This window comes from Humulus lupulus, chromosome 3 (genome assembly GCF_963169125.1).
Source record: "Humulus lupulus chromosome 3, drHumLupu1.1, whole genome shotgun sequence".
NCBI lineage: Eukaryota > Viridiplantae > Streptophyta > Magnoliopsida > Rosales > Cannabaceae > Humulus > Humulus lupulus.
The window spans coordinates 218565051-218574726 of record NC_084795.1 but is presented as its reverse complement, the minus strand read 5'-3'; positions in this window follow the sequence as shown (position 1 = coordinate 218574726).

The following is a 9676-nucleotide window of genomic DNA, read 5'->3' as shown; positions in this document are numbered from 1 at the left end:
TTGGGGGAGAGTGAACTTACACCATCTATCTAGATAGATTCTAGATGAAACTTACAATATAGAGAACTAAAAAATCTAGGGAGAAACCAAGTGCAAAATGAAAAACAAAATCCGAACTACGAGAAGAATAACTTTGCACAACACCACTTGAATCTTCAAACTTAAGGGAGAAACACCAAAAAAATATCATAAACGATGCTTGATACATGAGGAACTAGAGAGAGAGAGAGAGAGAGGTTAAAGAGAGAGCTAAAAAGTGTGATCAAGACTTTACAACTCTAAAAGACCCCATTTATAGTGTAGGCATCGTCATAAAGTCTAACCAATAGAATTAGAGATTTTAAATGACACTATATAGACAAAAAACATCGCCTATCTGTAGGTGACATGTCACTTGCCAGGCGATGCACCGTCTATTAGCAGGTAAAGTGCCGCTAGATGTTTTAAGCACGACGTGTCGCCTCCCACTTAAATGACTGGTCAACTTCTCCAAAAGGGACCTTAAACACCTCCAAATACTACCAAACTTTTTGGTCATGCTTAGATACCTCATCGTATCACTATAGATCTAAAAATACACTTTTTAAATGCCTACAACAAAAATTCAAATTTCACATCATCGTTATATGAAATCATTAAGTATTTTTACCACTTTCTGAAAACATGCTTAACCTCATATTTAAAAAATTATAACATCTGTTCACTTTTTGTATTCTCGCTGACTATTAATACAATTGAAGGCCTTAGCTATCATTGAGCTGAGATTATCCTTTTCACTCCAAAACATATATTCTATCTTGGTTTTAGATGCCATTATAGGTTGTCGCCGCTATGTCTACTGGGAATAGCCAAACACTAGCTGCTGAGGGTAAAACTGTCACAACAGGGGGCACAACCTCTCCCATGGAAACTTGTCCAATTGCAGTAGCTATTCCAACTAATGATCCATCGACCCAAAGTCTCATTGTCCCCTAAAATCTCATGACTTTCAATCCTTTTGGAAGTACACTTAGCCAACCATTTGTGTTGAAATTAGATCGTAACAATTTCACTTTGTGGAAGACGATGGTGTCTAATATTATTTTTGGTCACAAGCTAGATGGCTACTTAAATGGCATTAAACTCCCTCCTTCTGAGTTTGTTCCTATAGGTACAACTATTAGAGAGGGAACCCTAGGTTTTGGTCTTAAAAGCAACTTTGAGTATGAGCAGCGGATCATGAATAACTAACTTCTTATGGGGTGGCTCTACATGTGGATGATGGAAGCCATTGCGACAGAGGTGATGGGATGTCAAACCACTAAAATTTTATGGTGTGCCCTTGACAACCTCTGTGATGCTCATTCTGCTAAAATTGATGAGACACGCACAAAATTGCCGACAACTAGGAAGGGCACTTTGAGTATGCCTCTTTAACGCCCCACGTCACACTATGGCTACTTCCTGGAATGACGACTGGCCCTACAAACCAACACGAGTCTTTCTAGTGTGCTTTGTCCTCACTCGCACGCTTCCTGGGAAAACTTCCAAGGAGGTCACCCATCTTGAGACTACTCCAGGTCAAGCACGCTTAACTTTGGTGTTCTCAAGTGATGGGCTACCGAAAAGAAGATGCATCTTGTTGATATAGGTAATACCCATCAATCCATTTAAGCCATCTTCAACTGTATAGTCCCATACCTACACTGTCTTAGAATCATCACACTTGACCTTGCCCAGGCGGTGTGGGATTGCACTTTATTAAAAATAAATAAAGATTAAAATGCTAAAAATTTGGTCAACATGTTTAAACTTTTTCATTGACGTTATAAAAGTTTTACATGGGATCCCAAAATATTTAACAAAATACATAATTACAACCATTGCTCTCAAAATAGTCGACCTAAGCGACAAAAACATAATTTTACCCTAAGTCCCTTGAATATCTCAACCCTAATGGGTGAGTAAGCTGAACATGTATAGAGCACCCTGACGGCCAAGTAGGCTGCTCCCAAGCCCCCCAACTCATGACTGGTCTACTTTCCCCTTGCCCTTACCTGCACCATAGATCACCCATATCATATAAAACATAAACAATCCTCATCAGGCTTTACAGATAATAAACACGTTCATTTCAATCACTTACACTACTACAAATTTGGGCTTTTACGACAGTTTTTAACTATCGCTGTTGAGCAACAAAAACAGTCGACTAACTGTCGCCATTGCCTATGTCGGCATAGGGGTAGGCTTTGCCGACAGTTAATAATTGTCATTGCTGCTCCCTACGCCGACAGTTAATAATTTTTGTAGTTGTTGCTCCCTTAATACTCCCTATGACGACAGTTGTTAACTATCACTAATTATCGTACTAGAAATAAAAAAAATACAGCTTATTTATACCAAAAATATAAGTTGTTTTTAACAATACAACATCACGTTATTTTCCTAAATTTCTTTTATGATACACATTTTCAATGCAACATGAATATAAATAAGTTGTATTTAACAATACAACATCACAATACTTTTCTAAATTTCTTTTGGATACACATTTCTAACACTACAAGAAAAATTACTTTTAATTGTCTTTTGAAATACTAATAAAAACTTTTACAATTAAAATCAATCTAGCTATTAAATATATATGTTGAATACAACAAAACTATATACATAAATAACAACCTTGCTATACATAATTCTTACAAACAAGAAAGAAGACAATACACAACTTGAAGAAGAATTTTTTGTTGCCTCGGTTCTCTTAAATATCCAGTTAGAATTTTAGCCTACAATAGAAAATAGATACGATTAAAATCAAAGAAAAATTTAATTAAATATAGAACTTGAGACATATATAATTCAAAAATAATTAAGAAAGTAAAGCCTAATTTAAAAGTAAGCAAACTAGAATAATAGAAGTAAACAAACTAAAAAGAAACATGTTAGTACAGTAACTAAATCTCAGAGAAAGTCACTCATTAATCAAAAGGGTTATATAACTAAATAAATATATAAATAGCAAAATAAAATCCCCAAGATTCAAAAGCATCGCAACATTCTTGTTTTCCTTATGCTCCATAATACCACATTATTAAAATAAATTCAGATTCATTAACAATAGCTAGTTATCTTAATATACCATGGAAAAGCATAGTAAATGTTGAAGAAAAAAAAGATTGATTACATTAAACTATAACAGAAGAAAAATTTACACCTATGATATTAGGATCTCATTAACTTTGATCGTAAAAGACTGAAAGCTAAACTATTGGACCATATTAGATGCAATTCAAATAATAAAGGAAACATTTTTGACATAAGTTGCAAACATATTTTACAAGATTAAAAGAAACCAAATTGTCAACAATTTTATTTCACATCTTTTCATGCAAAATTTCACTCCCTAGCACAATTTTATGCCAGAGAGAAACATGAAATAATTTATATTAATTATAATAACTATATCGCATCCTTTCCATTTTCTTGGAGGTGTCAACATTGGAACTTAAGGAATTGGGATGAGCTTAACCTATTAGAAACATAGGCAGAGGATAATTACATAAACCACAGGCGATTAAAAGGTAAAAATTAATCATAGGGGACTTTCATACGTGTATCACGTTTTGGTAAAGGTTTAAAATATTTGAGAAAGCCTCCTGAGAAAAGAGTATCACAAAGAAAATACAGAATTCCAATTGGGCTATTACTCATGTCTCAACAAATTGCATAATACCAATTGGGCAAGTTGATATTCATACTTGTTGCCTCTGTTTGTCGCAGAAGCATTTCCAGAAACAAGTGATTAATGGAACAAAACTACGTACACATGGAGTAATAAAGTCTATTTAAACAAAATTAAATTAAATATTTTGAACATGAATAACATCATGTCAAAGTGTAGTGGGAAAGTCTTTCAAAAATAATTAGTAGGAGAGAGAGTGAGATAACTAATAACTGTCAAGGACTTGCATACACTTACATACTCAAAAAAACAAAGAGGAGTCTAGTTTCTAAAAATTCTTAAAGTAATGATAATTTTAACAATATTATACACTTTTGTTGACCCTCAATTTGGTCAACGATACGGAGTCAGATAAACAATATAAAATGAGATGAAAAACGAGAATAAATTCAAATGGAAAAGTAAACGACACAAACGATTTATAGTGGTTCGGCCCCAATTGGATGGTAATGAACGACATCCACTTAGTGTTCTTATTAATGTAGAGTCTCAATAATGTGATCAATGAAATAGGGTTCACGAGTTTCACAAGCCTTGAGAGAATTACAATTTCGATGAATAATAACACTATAATTTTCTCTCAGGATTCAAAGATCCAAAAGTCTCTTCCCTTAAGCCTTTTGATTCATATTTATAGGCTCAATAAGGTTACATGGGTCAATGGGCCTTAATTACAATTAAGACTTGCATATCTAGGTAATAATAGAAATTACAAACAATGTATAATTACATAATTGCATAAATAAAGGAAATAAATGAATGTGTGCGACCAGGCTGGTCGTCTGTAAGTATGATGCTTGGTAAACCAATATTTTTTTGGTCGATGGCCGAGTAGGATACACTCACTAAAAGTCGTCATGTGCCTGCCACGTGTGAACCAATCCTGCCACGTCATTAGGGGTCGTTTTTGGGTAAACATTTGCCCCCCAAGTTTATTTTACTGCGACCAACATAAAGTAAACTTAATCAACAGACCTTTCGTATGTCTTGTCAAATCTGTGAGAGTCGTCCATGCCTTCTCGAAAAAAGAAACCAATCATATCTTTGTAGTTTCCCAAAAAGTGGTTTGACGGCTATTACACTTTTCCATGCCTCGAAAAATAACCCCCCAACATCACTTCAGTAACCATGCTTTGACCAATATATATATATAATTCTTCACATTTACTTTTTACCTTTTACTTTCTATCTTTCCTCAAGAACACTGGAGAACAAAACACTCAGAACCCAGAAGACCCAAATGATTCCAACAATTCATGGAGTTTCTGCCTAGTCATTCTACGTCTCGGGAATTTGCATCCATTTTCATCCAAGTAAGTGTCTTGAACTTCTCCGTCGTTGAGATGTCATGCTATGTTTAGTTTCTAGTTTGTTTCAGACTTTGAGTTCTTGAATATTCTTGAAAAACTGATTTGGGATAAATGGGTACGTAGATATGAGCACAATAGGATAAGAAACAAAAACACTACATGAGGCTTAGGAATTGGTTTGGGAGTTAGGATTATTGATTTAGGGCGTAAAATCGAAGTAAAAATTCAATTTTTAAGCACTTATAAAAAACTAGGTTTTTCCCGCCCTTTTACAAAGTCGAAAAGTTTTTCCATTTCTGCTTTTTAATCCGTTTTCCAAACTGTTCCCATAGAATTTGGTGTTTTTGTTAGAATGTTGTTGGTCATATAAAAGCTTAACTTTTATACATGAGCAACGTTATTCTAACTTTTCCACTTTCTTGGTCTTTTGGTCGTAGAATCTCATCTCCCATTCTCGGTTCACGGATGTTCATGCACGACCCGTGGGGAGGTGAGAGGTCAATCGACGACGAATTGCTCGCGCAGTTACTCGAAGATCAAGAATAGTCATCGTTGCTAATCCTGGAAATTCCTTTTTCTCATAACCCTTCAAATTGATCTTCAACCAGCCCAGCCAACATGGGTCACGTAAATTCCATTGCTCAAAAGAAAAAGAAAACAACCACTCCTCCTGCCAAACAGCCTGCTCCCCGAGCTGAAAATCCTTCGACCAGCCCTCAACCCGAAAACACTTCCTAGCGAGAAATCCAAACAAAAGCCCAATCTCGGGACGTCCTTCGACCAGAGGTCGAATGGTACGTAGTACCTCCTAGCAATATTACAGCTATGATGGTAGGGAATTATCTCAAGAAGTACGGACTTCCTGGGATAACCCTAATCAAGCCTACAATCGACCAGCGGGCAAACCTTCGTAGGGCGCCTTCAGCGCTTGGTCGAGATATCACAATGAGGCACAGGCAACCTTGCCTCTTCATCTGTTTTTCCAGGGGGTGGCCAACTATTTCGAAGTCGCTCCCTTCCAAATCACCCCAAACGAATATAGAGTGCTCTCTGCTCTCTATATCCTATACAGCCATAAGAAGTGGCCCGTTCCTACGCCAGACGAGATCAATTATTTGTTTGATCTCAAGTCCAACCCCAATCACAACAACATGAGGTTCTTCCACTTTTACCACCAGGAATCTGCTCACACTTTCTTGAGTGAGATCTGTTGGGAAAACTTATACATATGATATTTATATATTTTCATATATATCTAATATTAAACAAATTAATATGAGATAGCCTCAAACATGTTTCTAAAATTGAATTCAAAGATAAACAATGAATAGAATACTTACAGTATACGCAGCGGAATAAAGAGTCCTTCCTTCAGTTTCTCTAACTCTTGTATCCTCTCAGTCGCAAAGTATTATCAAGAAACTGAATTGATCTTCTATTTTCTTCATAGTCTTTCAATGTATCCTTAGAATCACCTAGACTATTGTGGGTAATTCTCAACACATGAGATAGATATAGAGAGAAGAAGAGAAAATAACAAAGAGGCTTAGAAATGGACTTATGTTTAGAGAGAATCTAAAACTATCAGAAAAGCAGTGATTAAACTTATGTTTTGACTTCTCTCTAAGCACTCCTTTTATAGACTCAATTAGGCCATTTAATTTAATTAAAAAAATCAATAAAATAATAGCCATTTTAAAGCCCTAGGTCGAAATTATCATGGGCTTTAGGCCCGTGAAATTTCTCATTTGATTATAAGTCCATTGGACTTAAAATCAAGACCTGTATTATTTTCTATTGATTTAATTAATTAAATAATTATTTAGATCCTTTATCTAATTAATTATTTATAATTTAAACCTTGATTTAAACTTATTTATTAATTTAGATACCAATTTATCTTAATTAATAAATCTGCCATAATTTCTCTTTTCTTCTCAAAATTACATAACTCTGTGAAACTATCTAAAATTGACCTGGTCAACTTTGATAATTAAATCAATTAATTGAGACTATCTAGATGATTTTATCCAAGGTGCAATAGGGAATCAAGCTCCAATAAGTTATCATAAATCTAACAAATAAATTTACTAACTTATTAATTCCTTGTGACTCAACTATAGACTCGGAATTGCACTCTTGAATTCATAGAACACTCTATAACAAATATAGATACGCTATTAATTATCCATTGTTACAATCATAATTGTCACTCAATCCTATATAGATGGTCTACAATGAGATAGGACTAAAATACCGTTTTACCCCTCATTGTATTTTATCCTTAAAACATTTAGTTTCTTGTAAATGATATTTCAGTAAACTAATTTAATTAATGAAATGAGATCTCTATCATTTAACACTTTGAACCAAAATAAAAGGAAACCATTATTTCACTTCTTCATCAGAAGCTATAGATGTTCATATCTATGATTAACATTTCCACTCAATTATACTACTGAGTTCCCAAGATGTAAGTATGGGCTAGTCCGTAGGGTAAGCTGGTAACGAACAAGTCAAGGAACTCAAATAATACAATCAGTTAGAATACTAACCACTCAGAATTGAGATTGAATTGACCTATGGTCAACTATATGATATGACTAGAATAGATAATAATGGTATGTTTACTTATCTTATCAACTGTCAATATCGGTCATGTCTGATGTAACAAATACATCCGATCTTATCTACATTGCTAATGTTCTGGAAAGAACATAACACTGTAATGTATAAGTAGATCATATCGTAGATTGGCAAGTCAATGTAAATCTGGTGCACTGACTAATCTTAGGACTAACTTATTTTGAACATATAATCATATTTATATTCCAATGTGATAACTGTTGGTTTTTATTGATCAAATCAGAGATTATGCGCAGCGGAACAACAATCAAATTGTCAAATTAATCCCATAAGATTTCTAGATCTACTTCTTCACACTCATATATATATTGAATCAAGGACAAGAATAGAAACATTACCTCAGGTCCTTCCTTGCTGCTATCTTTTCGTATGGCTGAATCCTTGAGATCTCACATCAAGATCTTCCAAAATGTTCTCAGTCACCCAAAGAACGAGTGTGGGCTCGCTATACAAATAATAGGCAATAACTATTTATCAGATATTCTCAACACATGAGATCTGATAAAGCTTGGACCTAGGTTTTGTGAAGAACAATGACCTTTGTTTTGTCACTGATCTTTTTCTCTGAGAGAATCCTAGATATTTTTCTATCCCTGAAAACTTACGTTCTGTGAAAACTGATATCCAATATTTAATAATATCCAATATATTAAAATATTTGTTATTTTAAACAAATTCAAAATAACTGATCAGTTATCAGATTTTTGTTTAAATAATAATATTTAAATCAAATCAAAATATCTCATTATTTATTTAATATTTAAATAACTAAAATTGTGGAATCAAGAGACCAAGTCTATCTCTTATGCGTGTAGCACAGTGCATGTGCACTGTGCCACACGTGTACCACATGCATGTGCATGCATGTGATTTTTCCCAATTTTTATTATTATTTAAATACCAAAAATCCCAAAAATAAATTAATTCAAAATTAATTATATTTTTGTTAAATCAAATAATTAATTAATTCTTAATTAATTAATTACACATAATTAAACAATAATTATGTTTGATACATAGAAAAATATTTTACTTATCACATAAGTCCTTTTTACCCATTTTTGTATTTGCCTTTGACAGTGATTGTTTGAGCCATTCTGGGGACCATGGACCTATAACATTAAGCTCCAATAAATTGAAACTAAATAATTAAACTCTTTAATTATAATAGTTAATTTATTAATTCTGATATTACTCCACTATAAATTCAGAATTACACTCTTTATGTTATAGATATACTTTTACAGAAATCTTTTTCTTAAGTCGTCCATTGATATAACCATCTTACAATAGTTCAACCCTCTAATTAATTAGTTCATAAATTAGAATGGAAGAATTACCATTTAACCTTTCTAATTTATTTCTTATTCCTTAAGTACCATTAATTCACTAGTGAATAATTAATCTATAATCTAATTATAGATTTGAGCTCAAAATCATTCAGTTCCAGAATTAACCCTTAAGGGAACTAATATATGATCCGTTAGGAAAGATTAGATTCCGTGTTGTTGATACATGTTCCCATCCATCCATGATATTAAATCTCCAAAACAAAAGTCATTAGCCTCATTCTTTGAAGAGACCTTAACGAGTGAATCAAAAGATTTAATAAACATGAACAGGAGTTCATGAACACTCAGGATTTAGGTTGATCTATAAATGATCATCTGTTATGATATGAATTACAAGTCTTTATTGTTAAATGGTTTTTGGATAAAGACTTTAATTCACATCGATCCATGTCATATATAATCATATTATATAAAGCACCTTTACCGAGATGTCTTACCACATCAATAATCCGAATCTAGATTATTTGTATCATTATGATACTCAGTAAACCGTACTTACAACTCCAATTAAAGAATTCCATAACTTTAATTTGTCGTTGTTGACCATTTTTATTCATTCATGTGATCTTAATTCTCTCGTACTAATACAAGATCACATCCTCAATAATGAATATGGAATTTTTCAGATATTTACAAAATTATTC